Genomic DNA, 26,554 nt, shown 5'->3' on the forward strand with positions numbered 1-26,554 from the left:
TGTAAAGGACTAGAGGGGTAGAAGACAAGGCTACAGTTATTTTAGAAGGCAGCCTCCAGGCAGGTGGCCAAAGAGAAAGGACTCTGGGGTTGGAAATCGTGGTGGGAAGAATGGAGACAGGAATGGGGCTTTTTGTTAATGAGGGTTGCTTAGCAGGTCCCTGGTTCCTGTCCAAAGCATTAAGGTCATGACTGAGTCTAGGTCATTCTAGCCTGCCAGGGCAGGCTAGATGAGGCCCTCAAGTCACCATGAACCTCAAGACATGTATTTGCTCCCAAGGAAATGTCCAACATCCCCAATATTTTTGCCAAGAAAATCCCAAATGAGGTCACAGAGAGTTGGACACGACCGAAAGTGATTCAACAACAACAAAAACAGGCTTCTCTAGCTGAAAATAATGTAGTTGATTGCAAAATCCCGCCTGAGACTATGTGACCTTGAGCAAATCAATTAACCTTTTTCTTCTTCTGTTTCCCCATATGTCAAATAAAGACAAGGTTTGGGCCTATGACCTAAGTACCTTCTATGTTGAGATCGATGATTCTATACTTGCAATTTGGAAATCTGACCATAGTAACACTAGCCACATGCCTCAGGACTTATTTAAAGCCTCATGGATCTTGCAATGTGGATGTTTCCTAAATAGCCATTCAAGCAGAATCTGTCTGGCTAGATGAGAAGCCCTAGAGACAAATGGAAAATACTAGAGGCAGAAGGATTGGGTTCTAGGCCAAGCTGGCCACTAACCTGAAAGATATTAATTTCATATTTTCCCCATTTCCCAAATGGGGACAACTTTCTTCTTCTTCTTCTTCTTCTTCTTCTTCTTCTTCTTCTTCTTCTTCTTCTTCTCCTCTTCCTCCTCCTCCTCCTCCTTTCCTCCCTTTCCTCCTCCTCCTCCTCCTCTTCCTCCTCCTCCTCCTTCTCTTCCTCTTCCTCTTTCTCCTCCTTTTCCTCCTCCTCCTCCTTCTTTGTGTTCTTCCTCTTCTTCTCTAATAACTATATTAGTAGGGAGAACTCCACATGTGGGAATTTCTTCTCCTAATACAAATCACATCCCTTCTGAAACTTAAAGGCTAATAAATTTGTAAAGCAACTTGTCCAATGTTACATAGGAAGCATATGCCAGAAGCATTTTTGAACTTAGATCTTCCTTACTGCAAAGTTAGTTTTTGATCTACATATACAATGTGCTGCTTAAAACCTGGGGTACTGAACTTTTTTTTCTTAAATATATATTTTGATAAATGTATTTCAATATATTGCTTTCCTTTGTAATCCTATGTATTTTATTTTATGCATTTAGAAGCATCATTCCAAAAAGGGTTCCATGAGCATCACCAGACGGCCCAAAGGGTTACTGACTCACAGAACATAAAGAACCCTTTCCTTTAAGGGTCATTGTGAGGAAAGTGCTTTGTTGGCTGTGAAATTGTAATGCTAGCAGTGTTGCAAAGTGAAAAAATGGAACTTGGAATCAGGACCATCACCTTAGCAGAGACCATGGAGTTCTCTAACCAGCATTTTCTTTCTCTGGGGGACAGAAAAAATGTAAAACTATTTTAATAACTATCTTAATATAATTGGTTTCCTTGGTCTTCCTACATATTTTATTTTATACATTTAACTGCTTGATTCTGAGATGGGGTCCAGACTTCCAGAGAGGTCCAAGATGCAAAAAAGGATAAGAATTACTGATTTACACAAACTCTTTCATTTTTTCAGATGAAGGAACAGGTCTTGAGAGGCTGTGACCAAAGCTACTTAGGTGGTGTATAGTGAAGCTGGAATTTAAATCCAAGTCCCTCTAAGTACTGGATTCTTTCCTCTGTACCATCAGAGTTCACTTTCTCACTCAGCTTTTGAAGCCACTAAAGCTTGGGGAAATCAGTTAACCTTCCTGAGCCTCAGTTTCCTCATATGTCAAATAGGAAGTCATAGGTCACTAATATTATTCTATGGGCTTCTGCTTTCTTCTCTGGAAAATGATGTACATGGACTCAACTGGCACTAAGATCTCACCATTCTAAAATTCTATAGTGTTCTATGATATTTGTCAATCATGAAGAATTTATTGACTTGAAATCCTCATATGCATCCTGTGGTTTCCTCACTCTGATGACCAAAATAACTTAGGGGCCCCCCATCTGTCATTTTTTAATGCCATGGCCAGAGCCAGTTCTTTTTGCTTTATCCCACCAATGGTTGCTAGAATTCTGCGTTTTTAATGAAAGACTTCAGTTAGCAGAATGTGATATAGTCAAAACTAGGAAACTAAATCACTCAGGCTGTCATTTGACCTTTCCTTGGGCTGGTCTGAATGTACCATCATGATTGGATGCCTACATGCAGTCCATCAGGAGGTCCTGCAGGATACCTGTGGCTTTCAAAGGCATCAAGTCACAGAGAAGACCTATAACTCTTTCATTAGTCACACTTAAAGGGGACTCTGTAGTAGCTGAACAGATCCATCTGGTGGCCAGGGCACAGTTATTGCTGAGGTCTTTCCTAATGGTGCCATAATAGAGGAGGATATTGGGGGGGCCATTAGAGAGGATCATAGATCAATAGTCCAAACAAATCCAACCCTCTTATTTTATAGCTGCAGAAACAGAGGCTCAAAGACATAAAGGGATTTGGCAAAGGTCACAGAAAGGTAGTAAATAAAAAAGTGAGGATTCAATCAAAACTAACTATTGGTTTAGAGCCTTAAATTCTGGAACTGACAGGAGTTGTTGGATCATAAACAAGTGACTTCACTTTTCTGAGATGATTTTCTTTTCTGTAAACTCTCACACCTAAAGTGTTGATGATTTCAGCATTATGGGGAATGCCCAGTGTAGAAATTCTCTCCATCAATGCAGGTGACAGTCAATATATGAATTACTTAAAAGCTCTTATTGTAAAAATGAACAGTTGTGAAGGACTTAAGAACTTATCAAATGATAAATCATGATTCTGAAGGAATCACAAAGAAGAATGTTGCCTATCTCATGGCAGAGAAATGATGGACTAATATACAGAATGAGAAATATGTTTTTGGATATAGTCAACATAGGAAATTGTACTACTTGAATATGGTTATATGATACAAGGATCCTCCCTCACTGCCTCCATGTTTTCCTTCCTTCCTTCCTTCCTTCCTTCCTTCCTTCCTTCCTTCCTTCCTTCCTTCCTTCCTTCCTTCCTTCCTTCCTTCCTTCCTTCCTTCCTACTTTTCTCCCTCCCTTCCTCCCTTCTTCCCTTCTTCCCTCTCTCCCTCCCTCCATTCCTTCTATGCTATGGTTGAGGGGAAATGGTAGGGGTGGGGGGAAAGCTTGTTGAAATTAAAAAAAAAAACCAACCACACTAAGGTCTTAGGGAGTGGTCATAGGTTTAATGAAGATAAATGACAGGTCACACTTGTCATAAATGTCAAAGGGGATTTAAATTGAGGTCTGTTTGATTCCCAGTTGCCAAGCAACTTTTATTATGCACAAAAGGAGGTAATACCACTTGAACTCTCTGTCCATCAGTAGGTCATGAGAAAAGTGCTTTGTTTTTTAAAATGATGAAAAAAATATAAATTATTGTTGTTTTTTCTGATGAAGGTAGTCTTGCAGAGTGCCTAGTAGTAGGCTTGTAGTCAGAATATATGGGTTCAAGTCTTCATTTGGTTTATAAACCCAGGCAAGTCCCTCAATCTCCATGTGCCTCAAGCAACTCCACAGGACAGATTACTATCATTGTCTGTGGAAAACATTCCCATACCATAGATCCTTAGAGTCTTTGTATGTTGTTGTTTTTGTTATTCGAAAGTCTGTCTCTCATTTTTGTTTCTCAGCTGAATGTGACCTGTCAGAAATTGACTGCATATTTACTTGGTGAGGCAGGGAGGGGAGGCAGCATTAAAAAATCTTGCAGTTACCAACATTCACTTTTGATGGAGCTGAAAATTAGTTGAACCATTTTGGAAAACAATTTAAAATTATGCAAGGAAGGTTAATAAACTATTCCTAACCTCTGACCCAGAGATCTCACTACTGGGACTATTACCCAAAAAGATTATTGACAGCAAGGAAAGCTCATATGGACAAAAATATTCACAGCAGCATTATTTGATATAACAGAAATCTAGAGAAAAAATGTGCCCCACAATAGGAGAATGGATGAACAAATTGTGGTCTATAAACGCAGTGGAATAATATTGTACCACAGGGATTTTTTTTAAATGTGAAAAATCCAGAGAAACAGGAGAATTCTTGTAGGATGAGATATATAGTGAGGAAAGTAGAATAGAGAAAAAAATATACAATTATGGCAATAGGAATAACAACTAAACAAACAGCAATGCTGCAAGACCACAGTTACAGCCAACAGGCAAAGTTGGAAGAATGTCCTAATAATTGAATGCATACTCCTTGGAGAGAGGGACTGTTTGTATTTTTGTCCTTGTATCTTCAGTGCCCAGCATAGTGCCTAGAAAGCAGTAGGCCCTTTGTAAATGCTTATTGGATTGAATCATCATCATATTATTAAAGTCAAAGCACATTCCCTTCTGTTTAGAAAACAATAGGTAAGTGGGTAAACCACAAATGTGGAAAATGAGATGTATTGTCAGTTGTGATCACCCACGCATGCTATTAGGCAGTTTGGGGAAAGTGTACTTCACACAGGGAGGGTTGTTTGGGTGTTAGGGGGACAGTTTCAAGAAAACAAAACCCAAACCAAAATTTTGCCATAGTGTCAACCCAGGCTTGTTGGGAGACACAGTCCTGATTTAAGTAAATACATTGTCTTCTCTATAAACTAGCCCCCTGCAAAGCTATTGAGCCTTGTTTTCCTTTCCCTTCCTTCCTTTTATTTTCTGTTTGTGTAGATGGAATTGATTTTTCGATACAAATTGCTTTCATGCCATGTTGAAATATAGGCAGCTTCCTGCTTGCTTTTTGTCAACTTCTCTCTCCACCTGCTCCTGCCCAAGATGGGACCAATTTGAATTTAAACTACACACTAAGAGAATAACAAAAAAGTAAACAAAAATATTGGTGTGAGTGGTTTCATTGACTCTCTCAGCATCACTTCCTAGAAGATGGATGTTGATAACTCCATCCTGAGTGGGTAATAGTGAGCCCAGTTGATTAACAGAGAACCTAGGGAGCACGATGGCATAATGATTGACCTGGTTCCCTAGCCCAGTGTCTTTTCAGATTTCATAAGTAGGACCATGCCATTCCTGCCTAAAAAATCAGACCCTATAAAAGGGAAAGAAATAGTACATGAAAATGTACAGTAGATTTGGAGACATAAGACCCGGATTCCAGCCCCTGTTGTTTACTATATGTATGACCTTGGGCAAGGTATATAACTTCTCTGAGCCTCAGTTTCTTCACTTCTTTAACTCTCAGTTCTTAATCTATAATTCTTTGACCTCTGGACGCAAAGCTTGGGAAACTGCCAGTCTTTCTTCTGGGGCTCAGTCTACCTCCTACTCTGGTTCAAATACCTAGGCTCTTACCTTAGTCCCTGTGACCAAATCTTCACCCACACTCCACTTCTAATAACTATGGTATAGTTCACTATCCATGGGTGTTTATATTGGTACCCTGGCCACTGCTTCAATCCCCCTAAGCATAGTCCTTTCCCTGTTCTTGTTATTCTGATAGAATAGAAATGCCATGAGAGCAGGGATCATTTTACTTTTTGTCTTTGCAACCTCAATGACTAACATGGTGCGTGGCCCATAGTAGGTGTTTTTTTGATTGGTTCCTTCCTCACATAGACTGCATTCATGTTCTCATGACAGGTCTTAATCACCTTCTGCCAGACCACCATGCTATCAGCTGCCTGCTGGCTTAGACTTCTGCCAGTTGCCTGCTGTCAGAACTACAGAAACCTTATCGCTATTCAAGAAATTATCCTTGCTATTTTGCATTACATAGGTATTTCATTTTGTTTCTCATTTTCCCCACTTTTTCCAAGTACTCTTATAGTCCCTGTGACCCAAGACATTCTGTTTTCTGAGGTAATACTTGGACTTATCATGGACTTACTTTCTTCCTATGGGCTTGTTCTTTGAATACCTCTCAGTCTGAGTAATTTCTTCATCGTGCTTAGCATTTTATTCTGTTTACTTATATCTCCAACCTCAGTTTCTGAGTTAAGAGCATGTGCTTGGGTCATACTCCCTTCTTATACTTCTGTATGAATTAGGAAGGCATTTCTCAGTTTTCAGCAGAGTACCTAGGGCTAGAATTCACCTTCTGTAAAAATATTCTGGCTTTGTCTTTTGCCATGGTTTATCCCCAGGTTTCCTGGATGCTGGATCAGTAGTAAGCTGTATGGACACAGGTCAGGGCCCATCTCCCATTGTGGCAAGGGTTCTGGGATGCTCTGAACCACAATCTACTCCTGGACTTTTTCCTTCTAAGATTCTGGTGCTACATCCTGGTCTGTTTCCTGTTGTAGGAGATGGTTCCCAATATACCTTCCATCTAGCCCAACTTGTCTCTGTTCAGTCAATCTTTATGATTCTGTCTTTTTATGTAGTCCTAGACTAGATAGAGGAGTTTATGGAGGATTCTATTTTACTGTATTAATCATTATTCTTTTTGGTGGATTTTAGAAGTTTACGGAGATGCTTATGGAGCAGAGGTGTTAAACTGAAATGGAAATGGATCTGTCTGCACCACAAATTAACATTATCTATGTTTCATTGCATTTTTATTTATTTTGCTAAGCATTTCCCAACTGCATTTCATTCTGGTTCCAGTAGCACTTGTGAGTTTTGTAGGCCATAATCTGGCCATGAGTTTAAAACCTCTTTTATGGGGGATCCAGGATTCACTAGATTCTATCATTCCAGCCTCTTTCCTCAACCCTCAATTGCATGGATTTGGAGGATGGGTCAGTTTTTCTTTCTTCCCCTGCTGCCATTAAGATTAGAGAACATTGTCTACTGATGGACAGTACTGAAGGATATAGAGCAAGCCAAATAAGAAGGAAGAGAGGAAAAGAAGGAAAAAGGGAAAAGAAAATGATTTTTAGGAGAATAAAGAAGTATGTTATTTTGTTATTTCAGGGATACACATCATAGTGATTAAATGGCAAATATGTTACTTTTCATTCACAATCAATGATATAGGTATTAGTGCATTGTAACTCCATGATAATTACATAAAAGAATCCCAGAATCCCAGAGGTAGAGAATCATGTAGTCCATCCCATTCCTAAATAAAGCCCCCCTTAATAGCATGATGAACATAATTCCTGGTGGTTATATATAGCAGAGATATAAGTAGGAATTGTTATACCTGGAGAAGTTCCATAAACCATTTCTAGGGCAAGCAACATGAACCATGTCAACCACTACTCTGTCTATGGAGGGTCAAGGAAAGATAGAAACCCTATAAAGAAAAAGAACAGAGTGGGAGCCATTGATGTGCTAGGTTACTATTCTTACTAATTATTCTTGCTAACTAGGTATAAGTTTGTCTTTTCTACATTGCTGTCACCACCCTTTAAATTTGGAGTTCTTTAAATTCAGCTCCATGAGGCAAAGTCTTAGTTGCAGTACTGTAGTTATAGCTCTGGTACATGGAAGAGTAGAAGGATTTTGGGAGAGCTCCTTGCCATCACTCTGCTTTTTCCTTCTCCTTTCAAAAATATAAAAATAGCTCTTTCATGGGCTTAACTGTCGGAAATTCCACCACATTCCTGGCTACCTGAGAATCTGGGGACAATTCGGAGGCTATCTAAAGGAACAGTCCTCTGAGAGGAAAGGCAGCAGGAGGAGATGATAAAAAAAATCATCTTATACATCCACATTTTACCTATTTGCCTAACACTGGGCTTTGTCCTAGCAAATCTGACTATGGAAACAACTGTCCTAGAAGGAGCAGCTGGGGCTATCTTTGAATTTCAAATTATTGCTAGAACTCACCATTTACAAAAGTTGAGAATATCTATATCTTCCCCTTAGAAACATAATAATTGTCATATTGGGTCATACCCATGATTCATCCAGCCCAGGATTTTCTTCACAGGCTATGTCCCATAGGAAGGCAAGGTTGCCCATCAACTTCAAAGATTAAGTCTATTCCAGTTTCTTTAGTAGTATGATTTTGTCATCCAAAAGCTGCAAATTCTAATTAAATGCATTTATATTGCTTGCTTTAAAAAAACCCAGCAACTTGTGATCTTTGGCCTTCTCTGCATATTTTAAGATCACTGGAATGATTTTAGAGGAGGTAGCAAGAGTGTTGGATTTGGAATTAGACCATTTCATTATAAGCCTTGACTGTCATTCACGACTTGTGTGACCTTGGAAAGCCTATCTTGGAAAGGCTCAGTGTCCTCATCTCAAAAATGGGAGGATTGGGCACAGTGGCACAGTGGATGGGGGTTAAGTGACTTGCCCAGGGTCACACAGCTAGTAAGTGTCAAGTGTCTGAGGCCGGATTTGAACTCAGGTACTCCTGAATCCAGGGCCCGTGCTTTATCCACTGTGCCACCTAGCCGCCCCATCACTACCAACTCTTGAATCCTTAGTGTGAACCTGGATGGGTGGCTTAGCCTTTCTGAGTCACTGTTTCTTCCTTAAAATGAGTGAATTGCATTGGACAGGTCTCAAATCCTTAAGTTATGGCAAGATATTTTGATAACTGCATTCACAGAAATAAATCTCTTTCAACTTCTGAACATTTTCTGTGGCTGTCCCCCATGCCTGGAATGCTCTTCCTCTTCATCTCTTGGATGTCTTCAAATCAGAGATAAAATCCCACATTCTATAGGATGCCTTTTGTAATCCCTTTTAATTCTGGTCCCTTTTCTCTGGGACAACCTCCAATTTATCACACATACACACAGACATATATATATATATGTATAAATATATACATACAAATATTTATCTATACATCTGTATATGTTGTTTGTTCATATTTGGTTGCATGTTGTGTCCCTATTAGGTTCTTTGGAGCAGAGATTATCTTTTGCCTTTTTTTGTATGTCTAGCACTCAGCACAGTGCCTGGTCCATAGTAGGTACTTTATAAATGTTTAAGGGCTGAGATCAAACATGTAATATTATGCTCAGTTCCTAGTGCCACATTTTGGAAAGATATTGATAAGCTTTAGAACTTCCAGAGAAGGGTAATCTAAATAGTGATGAAGGCCAAGATCATGCCATATGATGATCCATTAAAGGAACTGCAAATATTGAGCCTAGAGAAGAGAACATTTGCAGGACAGAACATGAGAACTGCCTTCAAGGATTTGAAGGACTGCCATTTGGAAGAGCTAAAAGGGGTGTAGAGCTTCGTCCAAGAGGATAGAACTAGAAACAAAGGATGGAAGTAGAAAAAGGCAACATTTGGCTTGGTATCTGGAGAAACATCCTAATAACTGCCATTATTCAAAAGTGTGATGGCTACTCTGAGAAGAATTGAGTTTCCCTTTCCTATAAGCCTTCAAACAAAGACTAGATGTCCATTTGTTATCAAGAGAATTTTTTTCAGGCACAGGTTGGATTATATGGCCCCAGAGGGTCCTTCTAATTCCAAGATTCAGAGATATCACAATTCTGTTTTTATTTTAACCAGGCAGTTAAGGGAACCCTGAATCTTCCCCAACTGGATCCTCCCTTTATCTGGATGCACATTTGATTTAAAATGCAAGCTAAATCACAGGCAAAAAGCTTACTGTATGGAAAGTGCTTTCAGACCCCAGTCAGTGGGAGATGGGAAATGGTTGTTCTATGATCCATATCAAGTTTCTGAAGCCAGGTTGATAACCTGACCAGTTATGGAGAGAAGTCCTGGGCTGCATGTTCCTGGTCCCCACCTTGGTGACTCTAGCCTCTATCTAGGCATGGTCCCCATGCCTGAGCTCCTGGGGCCCCAGCAAGGACAATTGTCACTATTCTTTTCAAGGATTTTCAAGCCTGCTTTCTTTTTCATCCTTGGCCCTTCCCCACCCCCCATGCCACTTTACATAACACTTCCCTCTTTTTGCCCTGAATCTTCTGGCACTTAACAAATATTTCTCTCCCCAGAGACTCTGTTATCAATTTTCTACACTTCTGTGTGAGATGTCAATCAATGTGCTTGGCACTTCTCCACCCTAGGGTGTTTGTTCTTTGTATTTTTTTTCCGGGGCAATGGGGGTTAAGTGACTTGCCCAGGGTCATACAGCTAGTGTCAAGTGTCTGAGGCCGGACTTGAACTCAGGTACTCCTGAATCCAGGGCCAGTACTTTATCCACTGTGCCACCTAGTGGCCCCCAGGTTTAAAGGTTTTAAAGGAATTTTATGCATCGGTGAAAAGATGGGAAAAGCATTTGGGGATGTGCAGTGCTCTTTAGAGGGCCTGGGGAGGCCAAGCAGTGCAGGAGAAAGGCTGGAAGTTTTGATATTAGAAGAGCTGGCTTTAAACTAGCTCCGATGTTTGTGGCCTGTGTGGCTTTGGTCAAGACAAGTCATTTAAGTCTCTGAGCCTCATTTTCTTCACGGGTAACATGAAGGTTCTTTCTAGCTCTAAACCTACGATCCAGTGGAATCATACTGAGAAAGCCTATTCTACTAAGTGGAAATTCAGCTTTGTCTTCATTTTTAGAGGTGGGTTGATTGGGGGTGGGGGGAGTAGGGCAGGGATGTCCTGTGATTTCATTGGTGTAGGGAACTGCTAATGAGGAAACTCCTCCCATCAATGCAAATTAGTGATTGCTCTTCAATTTGTAATATTTGAGTATTGCCTAAAGCAGTGAGAAGTAAAGTGACTTGTTCAGAGTCACACAGTCAGTATGCATCAGAGGAAAGCAGTTGAACCCATATTTTCATGACTCCAAGGTCCGTGATCTATTATGTGCTCTGTCTTCCTCAATTCCCAAGAACTTCCAGTTATAGAAATTGGTAATTACAGAATGTGTCTGATTGGAGGGGAGGGAAGAAGGGATATATACTTAGGTGTGTTAGTGATGTCTTTCTCTCTCTAGGAAGAAGCTCCCTAGAAAATCAAATTCTCTTGCTTCCTGTCCTGGAAAATGTTTCTCATTTGATTAATATGAAGACTTTGGCTGAAACTGCTGGGACTGTACTCTATATGGTAATTAAGACTGCCGGGGGTTCCTTATCATTTGTCCATAAAAATTCAATCTGAACTGAAATTAAGCACTAAGGGGCAAAGTTCTATGCCAGAGAAAATGACTTTACAAATTTTTCAAAACTATTGGGTTGGGCAAAATTATGAGGAATTAAAAACAAAATAGAACAAAACACATAAAACCCCCCAACCACCCAAATGAGTGGTATCCATCAAGTATGCTAGGCGTTTGGAATCTGATTTCTCTACTGTCTGGCTTCATTTGGATTGGAAGAGAAGTCACTAGTTTGTAACAGGAACTAGGACTCTGGGGCTATGGAATGTTGCTTTAACTATCTCCTAAATGTTGTAACTGCAATCTTTCTCATGGGAGGGGGAATTTCATCTTCATTGGCAAGCAGGTAGGCCTACTCAGCATTGGGCCAAACACCTTGACTCCATTGCCCAAACTTGTTTTATGTAATTATTGAATTTACTCGACCAAGGTCTTCCTCTGATTTTTCACCATGGCTTGGAAGTAACTGTGGGGTTGAAGGATGTGGCTGAAAAATGCAAGCTTTGGCACATTCTAACTGGAAGGGCTTCAAAAATAGACCCACTGACTGATTATATACTGTGTTTCTGCTATCTGAAGGCCAACTTTGGAAAAAAATACAGAGACTTATAAGTTTGGACAATTTTGTGAGGGAGGACAGTGGAGGTGGCAAACAACAACTCTCAGTGACCATCTAGATTGTAGAGGGACTGTATTTTTTATTATTGAAAGAAGTGCCTGCACCTTAAATCAATAAGGCAGTTAATCAACAAACAATTAATAAAAGCCTGTTTTATGCCAGGAATTTTGCTAGGGATTCAAAAACACTAATAAAATTGTCCCTTCCCTCTAGGAGCTTACATTTGATTGGGGAAAACAATATACACATAGTTAAATTACATATATTTATTTGGCATGTATAGTGTGTATATATACATACATGCATTTATCCATCCATCCATCCATCCATCCATCCATCCATCTATACATATAAATAACATTTTTTGGGAGGGGGAATGGGCAAGGGAGGAAGCATCATGGAGAAGATACATATAAGCATTTCAAAATAATGTTTGAGAAATCACAGAACTGGAAGGAATCTTAGAATCCAGGAAGTCTAATCTCCCACTTTTATAGATGAGAGAACTAAGACCTAGAAAGTTAAAGTGTCTTTGCCCAAATTAGGCAGGTAACAAGAGTCAGATCCAACATTGAAACTCAGGTCTTCTAACTCCAAAGACAGCATTCTGTCCACTGGACCATGCCGTGACAGTCTGTGAATATTATCTGCCTATCTAAACGTCAATCTCACAAAAGGTTTTCCAAGGGTAGGGCCAGTGTTTATCCTTGATCACCCTGGATATTGCCCAACTAGATGCTTAATGGATAATTTTAATGGTGAGGTTGATAATAATACATACACAATCACTGAAAACTTTCAAACCCAAATATTCTCTTCCTGTCTGAACATAGCCTGGGCTTCCAAAGTTAGGACCTGAAGAAATGGAGAAGGGATAATTCTCTATGGATAATGACTACCATGTGCAGGTAGGCTAAAAACAGCTCTTGGCAAGTTTCACCTGTGTTGTCTAGTTGCTCTTTCCAAATTCTCCTTGTAGTCATACCTATATCCCTAAATTCCTAGGCCATCTGCCCAGGACCAGGGCCACTACATAGCCCCAGAACAGTGACACAAGGAAGAGGTATGGTTAGAAAATGACCACCAGAAGAAACCCCTTCTTGAAGATTTCCATAAGATGACTGGTTATTTGCCCGTGCTTTGTGTTGTTTCTTTCATCCTAGTACTGAATAGGTTCTGTGCCAGGCACACATTATTTTCCCTCCCCCTATATACACACTATCAGCCTTGACTGCTGCTCTGACCTCCATTAGATGACCCTTGCCTAGCATTCTGAATGAGCTGACACATTGGAGAACCTTTTGGCTTGATCACCCTAGCTCTCTGCCTTCTGGTTATGCTTTCTAATCACAACTACATCCCCTGCCTAAGGCATATTATTGGCCTTCCAGCCTGTTAATTACCCTAAAAAGAGAGTAGAGGCAGGTGTCAAATGCTCAGAACCAGAACAATGTTTCCTTACCAGCTACCTATAGGTGGTACAGTGGATAGAGCACCAGTCCAGGAGCCAGGAGAACCTGAGTTCCAATCCAGCCTCAGATATTTATTATCTGTGTGGCCCTGGGAAAGCCCTTAACCCTATTTACCCCAGCTCCTCATCTATAAAGTGAGCTGGAGAAGGAAATGGCAAACCACTCCAGTATCTTTGCCAAGAAAACCTCAAATGGGGTCACGAAGGGTTGGACATGACTGAAATAACTCAACAACAAAGAAAAATTGCTACTAATTATTATATAAAACAATGAATATAAAGTACCACCCAGCACCTATCTCTATCACAATCCTTTCTAGTCATCCAGGTTCACAGCCTCAGAGTCATGCTCTACTCTTCCTTCTCTTTCAACTTTCATATCCAAGACAGGGCTGGTCTCTGCTCCTGTATTCCCAGTGGTTACTACTGGAATGCTGGCTTTATTTCCAGGACTGTTACATCCAGGGAAATAACAGCTTTCAAAAAATGCTCTGGCAAATATCTACAATTCCTTGACCCTTTCTTGATGGTGCCTGTCATGTTTTTTCTCTGAGATTTTCCATGCCACAGCCATCCCTGAAGCACTAAGATCAAGATTCCTTTTTCTCTGGCGGGAAAAAAACAATTCATAGAATTTTAGGATAGTAGAGTTGAAAGGGATTTTAGATCTAGCCTACCATACTACTTTACAGATGAAGGAACTGTAGCCCCAAGAAATTAAATGACTGCTTCCAAGTTCTACATATAATTAATATCAGTGGTAAGACTAGAATCCAGGTCTCTAAAGACTGCCATCCAACTCTTTGTGTATGTAATAGAGCTCCTCACCTCCTCCTGTGGTGATCAATCTCACAAAGAGTGGACTGTCACCAAGGTACAGGTGGGAAGTGATGCCCTAGGTGGGAAACTCAGAGGAAAAGAATGGTCACCTTGGGACTAAGATACCCTAATCATTCTTCTCCCATACTTTACTGCTGAGTTTCAGGCTTGGACTCTGGATGGCTGGCCTTAATTAGAAACTAATGCAGCTTTCCAAAGGCAATCACATTAAGTCAGCTCTTAGTCCGAAAGCAGTTGTCTCCACACACCCTTCGAACCTGATAGCCCCAGCCCCTGACTTGGGTAATTAGAGAAGCTGTCTGGTATAGTTAATTATAATAAACGAACTAGGTTGACATGATCCAACAGGAACCCTTCTAGGGACTGAATCCACTAGGGCTAGGACTATTTCGGTACAAGATTTGCATAAGCTATGAATGTCGGCCTGAGTTTTTTTTTTCCCCTCTCTCTCTCCTTCCCCTCCTCTTCTCTATGTTGTTGCTAAGTTACACCAAAAATATTCTGTCTCTGTGTGAACTGTCTACATTTAAATAATTTTCCAGGTAGAAAGAAGCCATGAAGCTGATGACATTATGATGTCTCCCAGGGACAAAATAAACTTAATCGTGGGGCATTTTTGTATCCCTGACTTAGCCAGGAAGAGTCTGTTTGTGCTCCCAGGAGCTCTTCTCAGATGCAAAAGCCATTGATGCCCCATGCAGTGGAATAAACAGCTCCCCTGTTGTGCCTGGAGGACCCCAGCATTCACAATTTCAAGTGCTTCTCGGGAGCAGCCTACTGAAAGATTGTTTAGTCCAATGGCTGGTGGAGGCCAGTCCTTCTCAGCCTCTAAAATTCAGGTAAATCTCCAGCTCTGCCCCTAGACCCATAGTCGGTCCATCAACAAACACCTACTAAGCACTAATTATGTGTCTGGTATGGTGCTAAGGGCTGGGAATACAAAGAAAGGGGAAGAAAAAACTAAACTGTGTGGAGGGGACTAAGAAGATTGGAAAGGTAGTAAGGGCAAGGTTCTGAAGAGCTGTAATTGCCAAAGAGCAGACTCTATATGTGATGCTGAAGATAACTAGGAGCCATTAGAATTTATTGAATAAGGGAGTAACAGTCAGATCTGAGCTTGAGAATAATAATTTTGGTAGCTGAGTAAAGGACAGTTTTGAGTGGGGAAAGACCTGAGGCAGGGAGACCAATTAGAAGGCCATTCAAATTGTTCAGAAACAAGAAAGTAGGAGGATGGAAATGGCAAATGCTTATCTGAGGCGGTTGTTGTTCTTGAGTCATACTTGACACCTTATGAACCCATTTGGGGTTTTCTTGAGAAAGACACTGGAGTGGTTTTCCATTTCCTTCTCCAACTCATTTTGCAGATGAGGAAACTGAGGCAGAGGGTGAAATGAGTTGGCCAGGGTCACACAGCTAGTAACTGTCGGAGGCCAGATTTGAACTCATGAAGGTAAGTCATCCTGACCACATTCCCCACGTTATGTGCACTTATGGCACCACCTAGCTTGCAGCTATCTTGGAATTCCAATATGGAACTTATATTTCATGGAAACAACAATTCCATTCAATTCCACAAGCATATATTGAGTACCTCCTGCATGTCATAGGGTACTATGCAACTTGTTGAGGCTTTAAAGGTAAAGATAAGACAGTCCCTACTGTCAATGAGTATGTGTCCTATTGCATGAAAATAACATATACCTGCTCAAAACACAATTATTTGGTTCTGGGAATAGGAGAAAAAATTATAGTTTTGTTAATTTAAATAATTTTAGCAAACCATGAGAATAGTAGCACTCCTTTAGGTCCTGTGCTCATTTCTGCACAATTCTTGACTGGAGCTATAACGAAGGTGAATAGGACTTTGATCAAAGGTGACAATATCCAGGAAAATAAGCTTCTTCAAGTGGTTGTGCTTCCTCACTGAGGCTACATTGCCCCAATACCTTTCCTTACATCTGAATTACCATGTAGTATAATCATCCCTAAGTTGTTGTGTCTACAGTCCTATAACCTGGGCCTGCCTTCCTGCACAGGCAAGGGAAAGGATGGCTCTTTGGTGGGGGAGGGGGAAGATTGGCTTTTCTTCTTTTTGCATGATTATATATACAACTGGATTGCTCTCTTTATCACCACTGATCAGCTTTCCTACCATCATACTGCCCTCTCTCTCATCAATATCCCCCATCCAACTGTTTTGTCCCATTAAAAATAAGTCCTACTTTTAGCTCTCCCCCATCACTCACCATACTAGAATATTTGCAAACCAGCATGAGGGGATGGGATAGAATCTAAGTGAGGACATGGAGCTGATTTTGCAATATCTTTAGCATGCCTGGCAGGATGTCTTCCACTGCAAGGCCCTGTGCGCTTCTACCTTAAAACCATTGAACCCAAGTGCCACAATCTCCTAGTGACCAAGAAGAATCAAACCTTTCCCTGGAGATTTTGCCAAGAGTTGCCCATCCAAAGCACTGAGTTCTAGAGAATAGAAGCTAGTCAATTGGGAAAAGCCAACTTCAAAGCATGGGAGAACCAAGTTCAAAGAAAGAATAGAGGGCTAAGGTCCCAGCAATTTCAACAGACAGAAGGCTCATCACTCACTCACCATGGAAGGTGACAGCTTCATGTCTATAAGACTCTAGAGAAGTCATTAATTGTAGAAACAACACAGCCATAACTTTTTAAGCATCTCAGCATGCTTCCAACATCTGCTCAAATGTCAAGTTTATTCTAGTTCTCCCCAGCCTTGAAGATGTATCATGAAAAGCACAGAATGGCTTTACAATGACTCTGGGGGCTTGGACATGGAGAGCTAGAGATAGCGGGTGAGGCTACAGAATTCACCAATTCCCTGGGTGTGGGTGGGTGGGAAGAGCATAATCCACAAATGCCCACAACTGGTGAAGACTCTTCATTAGCCAATGTCCTCTTGTAAACATTGGGATCTACAAGAGCAGTAGGGATCTTAGTGGGGTTAGTAGATGGAAGCAACACATAACTTGCCCTCTTCCTTCCATAGACCGGATCCTTTCCTCTATGTCAAGACTAAACAGGCTATTTTGTTTTCTTTTCCACAAGAGCGTGGGACCCATTTGAAAACACCATATTGAGGGACTTGAACTGACCTGGTTCTTATCTCTCCCAAGTCTCTCTTCTATCTTAATCATACCTGTCGGAGCATCCCACAAACAGGACCTTGTTCAGGACAGGAGGTTGCCAGGTTTGCTTTTAGGAGTGGGCACAACCTCCTCTAGCCTCCCAGCCCCCACAAAGGCAGATCCTTGGCTCTCAGAGCCTGTTTGAAGCAAACACATGAGGTGTGCACTGTGTGGATGAGGAGGTCGTGACAGGGAGGCAGCAGCTCCAATTAGAAGCCAGAAATAGGGAAAGTGCAGGACTGCAGCAACAGAAAGCTGCCTATTCTTGTGATATGCCTTCCCAGCCAGATGAAAGAAAACCATTACAGAGGTAAAGGGGGGGGGGTTCATAGGTTCTGGAGTGGGGTGGCTGCTGGCCAGGGGTAGCCAATGGTTAGGGAATGGGATTAGGGTATCAAACTACTCTTGCCAAAAGGAGACATACCCTGCCTAAAGTCTAAGCAGCCCCAGAAGGAACTCAAAATACTCATCCCTGGATGGCATTGATACCTCACAAGTCTTGGGGATTTAACAAATAGTTTTAAGTAACTAAAAAACATAATTAGAGCTATCCAGCTAGTATCCTGCAGGCTTCCTGAAGAAAATACTGAATGCTAGGCTTACAGCAACCCATGAGACCAATTCATGAAGTGATGAAATTGAAGAAAATCAATCTCCAGGGAGATGGTCTGCCAGGAGCCTGTATGACAGACAGGGATAGTCCCTGTAGCCAAGTGCAGAGCCCATGGACCACTCCAGACTTGTTTAATCCCCCTCTCATTCACAGGCACAGGTATGTATAGAGATTGCATCTGGAAGTTGCATCTAGGTTGTAATGTATAAAGCTTTCCATGTGCCTCACTGCATCTGGTCCCTTCCTCCCCTATCCAGCCCAGAAGGGGTTAATGCCTGGGAGGCACCCTGCTGGCATGCAGTGCCAGGTGCTGAAACACCCACTGGAAGTCTCCTCATGCTAGGCTGAGCCCGAGCCTGGCAGCTCCCCACAGCTCCCAGCAGCCCAGCCCTGAAGACACTTTGAAAAGAAAAGCAGGTAAAGAAGAAACCAACAAACAATGGGGGAAAAAAAGAAGAAGCTTCTTTACCTTTGTCTGGTCCAGTGTAGCTTTTGGGCTGTTCCCCGACCACGACCAGAAAAATAGAAATTATTGCCAGATCCCAGTGATTCATCCTAAATGACAGAGTAGACTCACTCTTTGCCCAGGCTGCTTGCCTCCACTGTGTGACAGCTGCCGGCTGGCTTCCCAACTCGCAGATCCCATTCTGCAGCTTGCCGCAGGGGGAGCGTGGGAGAGAGAGAGAGAGAGAGAGAGAGAGAGAGAGAGAGAGAGAGAGAGAGAGAGAGAGAGAGAGAGAGAGAGAGAGAGAGAGAGAGAGAGAGAGAGAGAGAGACAGGGGCAGGCTGAGACAGAAGAGAGGAGACACAGAGAGAGAGGGAGAGGGAGAGGGAGAGAAAGGAAGCTAATGATAGGAAGACTGCTGCTGAGACAGGAAGATACCATTCATAGCTCTTCTCCCCTGCTATTGCTGCTCCCATCCATTGTGGAGAAATGAAAAGTTTCTTTAAAGGCAAATTAAAAGACTCCCTGACCACTACATTTAAAATGCCACTTAAAGAATCCACCCACTTGAATGAAAATGCAGTATTTTTTGCCTTGAGCCACAAGGAAGAACAGGTTGGGCATAGGGCAGCTGCCCAATTCAGATGGATTCTAAGCCCAGAAACCAAGATGGGTTCTAAATCTAGAATTCAAGATTCTAGGGGTTTTGGTTGGGCCCAGATTTTGAAGAACTTTAAATGACAAGCCGAGGACTTTATAATTGAGCTAGGAGGTAATAAAGACCATTGATTTTGAAGAAGTAGGGAAGTGATAGGGTCCAAACTGCTCTAGAGGAAAAATCACTTCATCAGTTGAGTCAAGAATGGTTTAGAAAGGGGAGAGATGAGGCAGGGAGAAGAATTAGAGGGTTATCGAAGTAGTCTAGGTTCAGTGAAAAAGAGAAGTGGGCAGAATGGAGGTTGCCTCCCTGAGATGACTTTTGCAAATGTATTCATTTCTCCACCTGAGAACTGTTGGTTTATGGAGTTGTTGTCATTGTGGTTGTTGAGGCTTCCTTCAAGATATTTGCAACAGCGTGTTCTCTGGGCCAGAGTCAGGAAAAACCAAAACACAGCCGAGTCACAAACAAGCTCATCTCATAGGGTGTCTTCATCAAATTCCTCAATTACGTCCCTGTCACTTTGATCACTGTTGTTGACAATCAGGAGGAATAACCAGCAGGAGCAGCTGCCAGATGTTGGCCAAAGAATGGCAGGCTTGTCCCTGCCTTCCAAAGTGAAGGGATTCTGATCTATAAGAATCAGTGTACACAGGAGCATTGAGAGAGACACCATCAAGAGAAAGGCTAGGGGGCAGCTAGGTGGCACAGTGGATAAAGCACCAGCCCTGGATTCAGGAGGACTTGAGTTCAAGTCCGGCCTCAGACACTTGACACTTACTAGCTATGTAACCCTGGGCAAGTCACTTAACCCTCATTGCTCTGCAAAAAAAAGAAAGAAAGAAAGAAAGAAAGAAAGAAAGAAAGAAAGAAAGAAAGAAAGAAAGAAAGAAAGAAAGAGAGAAAGAAAGAAAGAAAGAAAGGAAGGAAGGAAGAAAGAAAGAAAGGTCAAAGGCCAGAGAGTGAATCTAGTTATGAATGTCTTAATACCAAATATTTGGCTATTATTTGATGAGGGCTAGGATTAACAGCCATTTTTAAGAAAGAAGTATATATGAATTGATGTTAATCATTCATACAAGCCTTTTTTCCCCAGACAAAAGGCCTCTTGAGAATACTCTCCTCATAGGACCATAGAACCTAAGAGTTGGAGGGGGCCTGAAGAATCCCCTAGTCTAATCACCTGTTTGATGCCTGAATTTTTTCTACAATATCCCAACATGTGATTATTCAGTCTCTCCTTGAACACCAGTTGAAGCCCTTTAATCTCTCCCTCTTCTCCCCTCTCTCTTTTTCTTCCTCAAGCCCAATTATTATGTTCTTTTCTCTTCCTCATTCATCTCTGATCTACCATGATGATTTCTGCCTCTTTGCTGTCATCATACCAAGAACCTTCATTTCCAATGTGGTTTTGCTGTTCCATGTGCTTTGTCTTTCTTCATATCCCTAGTACTTAGCATAGTGCCTGGCACACAGTGAATGTTGTTGCCCTATCTTCTCTGTTTATCTCCTACTCATATTTTAATTCCCAGCTGACATTCTCCTCCTCAGTGAAGCCTTTCCATCCTTCTCCAAAAACTTTTCATTTATTGTCTGAGCATTTATGTGGATGCTTTTTAAAATGAGGAGTATATAATACTGAGTAATATACTCTCTTGTTCACTATTCTCTATGTATATTGTGTGTGACTGTACCTTGTCTCCCCATTTGACCTCTTGTATCCGCCCTCAGGCCATTTCATTTGTAATTCTCATTTCTATTTCATTCAATTGTTCCTGGTCACAATCCAAGGAGAGATCTACCAAATACCACACATACACCCATGATCTCATGCCATCCTGTTTCTTCCAACAGATTGTCTGCTCTATCATTCCCACTATCTCACTAATCTTTCATCTGTCCTTGTCTACTAGCTGCTTCTCTGCTGTCTAGAAACATTCCCAAGTCTCTTCCATTCTTTAAACCCCCCTACCTTATTTAATCAATCCATCCCTGTTAGCGATCACCTTACATCCTTTCTCCCTTTTGAGGATAAATTCTTTGAGAAAGCTGTCTATAATTGATGCCTCCACTGTCTTTCTTCTCACTCTCTTCTTAACTTTCTTCAGTCTGACTTTATACTTCATTAATCAACTGAAACTGCTCTCTACAAAGTTACCTAGGATCTCTTAGTTCCCAAATCTAATAGCTTTTTAAAAATTCTCATCCTTCTTGTTCTCTCTGTAGACTTTGATGCTGTTTATCACCCTTTTCTTGATACTCTCTTCTCTCTAGGTTTTTGGAACACCATTCTCTCTTGGTTCTCCTCCTACATATCTAATATTCTGAATATTATCTTTTCTCTTGGTTTACTTGACATTACTTTCTCCTGGTTCTCCTACTTTGTTTTATTTTTGTCTGATATCTTATCAGCCTCCTTTGCTGGATCTTCATCAAGGTCAACTGCTAACCGTGAATGTACCTCAAGATTCTGTCCTGGGTGCTCTTTTCTTCCACAATCCTATTTCACTTGGTAATCTCATCAACTCCCATTGATTAAATTATCTCTAGGGGCAGCTAGGTTGTGTAGTGGATAAAGCACCAGCCCTGGATTCAGGAGGACCTGAGTTCAAATCTGACCTCAGACACTTGACACTAACTAGCTGTGTGACCCTGGGCAAGTCACTTAGCCCTCATTGCCCAGCAAAAAAAAATCTCTATACACACGATTCTCAGGTCTATTTATTTAGCACAAATCCCTTTCATCTCCAAATGCTTTTTAGATATTTTGAACTGAATGTTCCACAAACATCTTAAACTCAACATGTCTAAGACTAAACTCATTAGCTTTCCCTCAAACCTTCCTCAAAACTTCCCATGGCATCACTATCCTCCCACTTACCCAGGCCTGAAACCTAGGTGTCATCCTTGATTCCTCACTTCCTCATTCCTCATTCCCATTTGATCTGTTGCTAAATCCTTCCAATTTTATTTTTGAAACTACGCACACATACACACAAATATGTAGGCTTATGGTTGGACTCTCTTCTTCAAGCCTTTCTCCCACTCCAGTCCATCTTTCACTCAGTTGCCAAAGTGATCTTCCTAAGGCACAGAGCTGACCATGTCACCCATTGCCCCCTTTTTATAAACTCCAATAACTCCCTACTACCTTCAGAATCAAACATAACATCCTCTGTTTGGCTTTAAAGACCTTCACAACCTGGCCCCTTCCTACCATTCTAGTCTTCTTACTCCTCACTCACTTCCTCATATTTAATGACATTCCCAACTGTATGAATTTTCATTAGCTGTCCCTACAATTGGGGATACTCTTTTTCCTTGTCTCCATTTTCTGGCTTTCCTGGATTCCTTCTTGTCTCTCACCTCAAATTGTGCCTTCCATAGATAAGAAGCCTTTCCTGGTCTTCCTTAATGCTAGTGTTCTCCCTCCAAGATTATTTCTAATTTCCCTTTATATATCTTATTTATACATGGTTGTATGCCTTAAGGATAAGGGTGAACACAGAATGCATGCCAGGCATAGGGACAGCCATTGCAAAGGCATGACAACAGGAAGTGGACTTCTGCTTATGAGGAAGAACAAGATGATAGGTTTGGCTGAATTGCATAGTGTGAGAAGAATAATGTATAAAAATGCTGGAAAGATAAGCTGAGGCTATATTGTGAACAGTTTTGAAATTCTTACCACAGGATTTTATAATTTATCCTTTAAGCAATAGATATCTTTTCGAATTTATTGAGTAGGTGAGAGGTCAGACTTGAACTTTAGGAAAATCACTTTGGTAGCTAGGAGTGGGGAATTAATTTTAGTGAAAAGTTTAAGTTATAGAGACCTATTAAGAGGTGACTCTAATGGTGTAGGATAAAAGTAATAAAGGCCAGAAATGAGGGTAGTAGACACATGAGTTGTTTGTCCTTTGTTCTCAAAGAGGACCATGACATCAGGGTGATGTTGTGGCTTGCACTGAATTGGATTTAAGTGATAGATGGCTGTGTACAAAGTCACCAACCTCACTCTCTCCTCTGCAGCCATCTGGTTGCAGTGGCAAGATATACATCAGGATGACTGGAGGTGACCCCAAATGTTTTAAGGCAAAAAAATCTGAGATGAGATTTGATCTCAAGTCCTCTTGACTCCAAGACCAGTGCTCTAACCACTGTGCCACCTAGCTGCCCTATGACTAGAGAGGAGGGGATAGGAGATCCATTGAATCTATACCTAGAGAGTCTTTGTTGTTGTTGTTGTTTGTTTGTTTGCATGCATGGTTTTTTTTGACTATCACTATAACACTCCAAAAAAGAAAACATATCTTTAGAAAGAATAGATAAGAATGTAACTCAATTACTGCCTTAGTTTTCTAAGCTTTTTCTCAGCTATAATTCCTTGATCCTAATTTGGTCTACTATATGTGTCCTGGAGCATGTAGTTCCTTGATGTCCTTAAAGAGAATGGCATCTTCTACCATAGCATACCTCTGCTCTTATTTTTGAATCATCCATTTGAGTTCTCTGGGCCAAACTCAGTCACCTGTTCTACAGTCCCAAGCTCACTTCCACCTTATTATGACATGACCTGATTGATTATCGGTCTTTATTGTGCCAACCATATTACATTTTAACAAATATAATAAACCATGGGAAGGATACAAGTATAGATATGATCCAATTTCTACATGCTATTGATTACAGTCTAAGCGGGGGTTGAAATGTAAACACAGATAACAGACCATATTTTATGAAAAATACAATAAAAATGTACAAAATACACATTGTTCAGATGGTAATCATTTATTAGGTATCTACCATATGAAAGTGAAGATCATTGTTGAGGGGTAATAGACCAAGGAAGAATTCACCACATAGGGGGTAGTCTTTGAATTGGTCCTTAAAGGATTAGTAGGAATTTAGCAGGAATAAATGGATAGGGATTTAGGAAGAGGAAGAAGGATATTCAATACACAAGGACACCATGAGTAAAGAATTAAGGCCCCAAGAGTCTATCACATTTAAGGGACATAGTCCTACTTGGTTCAGGGATAGTATATGTGGAGCAGTGAGAAGAGATAAAGCCAGAAGGTTTTGTATGTCAAGTAAAGAAGTTTGAACTTTAGTAGGCATTGGGAAGCCACTCAAAATTTTTGGATTTCTTTGACTAAAGATGTGATGTTACTAGCTTCATGCACCAGAAAGGCAAGTCTGGAAGCATGATGAAAGATGGATTGAAAATCAGAGATTATGACAGGAATACCTGTTAGAAGGTTATTGCAATAGTCCAGGAGAATGTAAATGGAAGGGTATCTTAGGCTTTCAGTGGGAGAGAGAAGGTAGGAATTGAGGCAAGAGAACTATAGAGGTAGCATATAAGGTATAAGCAAAAGCTTAGATATAAGAGGGATGCTAGAGAAAATAACCAAAGATAATTACAAGGTTTCAAGTTTGTGATACATGATAAATGATACTAGAGATTATAATCACTGAGAAATCACAGTGATAGAAAAAAGAAAATATTAATAAAATTTATAAGAATAGCAACAATTAGAAATATGTTCATTGGAGGGATGATTATAGGCTTCATTTTGGTGATGTTGAATTTGAAATAATGGCTGGATATCTACTCAGTGAAGCCTTGAAGGTCACTGTAAATGCAGATCTGCATCTTAGAGCAGAGTGGGAAATAAAGATTTGATAGTCATCTTATAAATTTGGCAATTATGATAATGAATGGAATAGCCAAGGGGAAAATGTAGACAAAGAACTGATGAGGGTCAAAGACAAAACTATGGGAAGCATGGACCCCTAGTGGTTAGAAAGAGGACAAGGAACCAATGTATGAGACAGAGAAGGTGTGAACAGAGAAACTATGAAAATCCAGAAGATAGTGGTGTCTCTGAAGCCAAGAGTACCAGCCATCCAGTAGGAAAGAGTAATTAATATCAACAATGAAGATGAAGACCACTGGTGAACAGTAATTCACTGATGAACTCTGCAAGAAAATTTCAATAGAGAGGTGTGGATGCTCAGCTGAGGCAGAGAGAGGGAGGGATGACACCTGAAATTTAGAGTAAAGGGGAAGAGAAAAATCCAATAGTAGCTGGATAGGTAGAAAGTTTGTGATTGGGGATTTTTAGAATTCAGGAATCACTGAAGGAGGAAAAATAAATGTGTGTGATAGAAATTAGATGCCTGTTGGAACAAGGTCATAGAAGAGATAGGAAGGAATAGGATCAAAGACACACGTTAGCCTAAGTCAGGAATAAGAGGTTTTGTTTTGTTTTGTTTTGTTTTGTTGTTTTTCTGTTACCAGAGGGAATGAGGAGACAGGGGGATGACAGGAAGACATTTTGAGAAATGGAAGAAGGGCCAATGTTTCTAAATCTTTCTTTGAAGTTTCAAGGCAATACGCATGGCCAGTTGCTAGCTGTCAAGGGCTTAATGGGAGTTAAAAGGAATTCACTCTCCTTAATCTAGGTAGTAGTAAAGGCTTGGAGAAATCCCTTGGGTGAGGGGAGCAGAGGCAACAGTTAATCAGCAAGGTCTTGACAGTTGCCTGAGCTCTCTTTTGTGTGTCTTCCAAGTCTGGTAGGCCTAACTAACAAAAGAGTTGAAAATGTGTTGATTGGACCTCAGTGCCTGATGGCTCTGGGGGTAGTCTCACAAAAGTGATAATATTCTGTCCTGTGGAAGCAAAGGCAGCATCAGTAACGACTCCTTTGGTCTGGAGAAGCAACAAACTGCAGCCTGGGAGGCATTTGTGATAAGAGGAACTTTAGGACCATGACAAAGGAACCGGGAGAGGCAGAAATGAGAAGCAGCAAGTCATGGTCAGTTGCTTGGAAACAGGCATTGAAAGTGTTTCAACCATGATGCAAACCTTCCTCACTTCAGGGTGAATAAGTTTCAAAGAGATTGTAGCCCTTTTCTGCCTGTAGAGACAGGACTAAGAAGGACTGCTATTTGTTTTTTCCTTTTTTTTCCTTCCCAATTCTGTCCTAATTAGATTCTTTGTTATTTGAAAAACCAAAGATGAATAATGAAAGGGAGAGGAGGATGTTCCTATCCAAGAGCTTTAGTCTTCTAGATGAGAAGGCCAGATCTTCTGAGATGTGTAGGAGGGGCAGGATTTGGAAGAAGCTTGAAAAGGTTTGGAATAGTCAACAGGATTATCAATAAACAGGAATAGAACACTTCCCCTCACTGATTTGTTTTTCTGAAGTTGGAACAATGATTTCACTTGATCTTCTCATGGCTGAGATTAGCTACATCATCTCTTGTTGATCCCCTTTTCTTCCTTGGATGGAAGAGCCTCTACTTCTAATTTGATGGCTTTAATGCCTGCATGAAGCAGCCCTCTCAACATGGTGCTCTGTGCTTGTTTTTCTCATTCTTCTTTCATGTTCAGAACTGTCCTTACTCAGAGAAGTTGATGGCTTGATTTGTTTCAGAGGATTCTTTCTCCTGTGACAGATAAATCAGAGAAGATCCACTTACTGCTGTTGCTGAGGACAAAGCCAATGTGATTGAGTGACCTCCCAATGAAACTTCTCCATAGGTATTTCTCTGCCTCCTGGAAAGATGTGTTCATGATACTAGGGATGTTTTCCCCCAGTGC

The 26,554-nt window shown here is 41.0% G+C and overlaps 1 protein-coding gene across 2 annotated transcripts in view; it reads right to left on the bottom strand.

The window, feature by feature from the left end:
* RASGEF1A (RasGEF domain family member 1A) overlaps positions 1–18,547 on the bottom strand; it is a 346,198-nt gene extending 327,651 nt beyond the window's left edge. Inside the window, exon 1 of one of the 2 annotated variants that reach the window (XM_043986013.1) lies at positions 18,309–18,547. The gene's annotated coding sequence lies outside the window, so the exon portion shown is untranslated. The remainder of the gene's footprint in view (positions 1–18,308) is intronic. The other variant, XM_043986011.1, reaches the window with a different exon arrangement.
* Positions 18,548–26,554: the final 8,007 nt, after the last annotated feature.

The sequence above is a fragment of the Dromiciops gliroides genome, chromosome 2 (genome assembly GCF_019393635.1).
Source record: "Dromiciops gliroides isolate mDroGli1 chromosome 2, mDroGli1.pri, whole genome shotgun sequence".
Taxonomy (NCBI): Eukaryota; Metazoa; Chordata; class Mammalia; order Microbiotheria; family Microbiotheriidae; genus Dromiciops; species Dromiciops gliroides.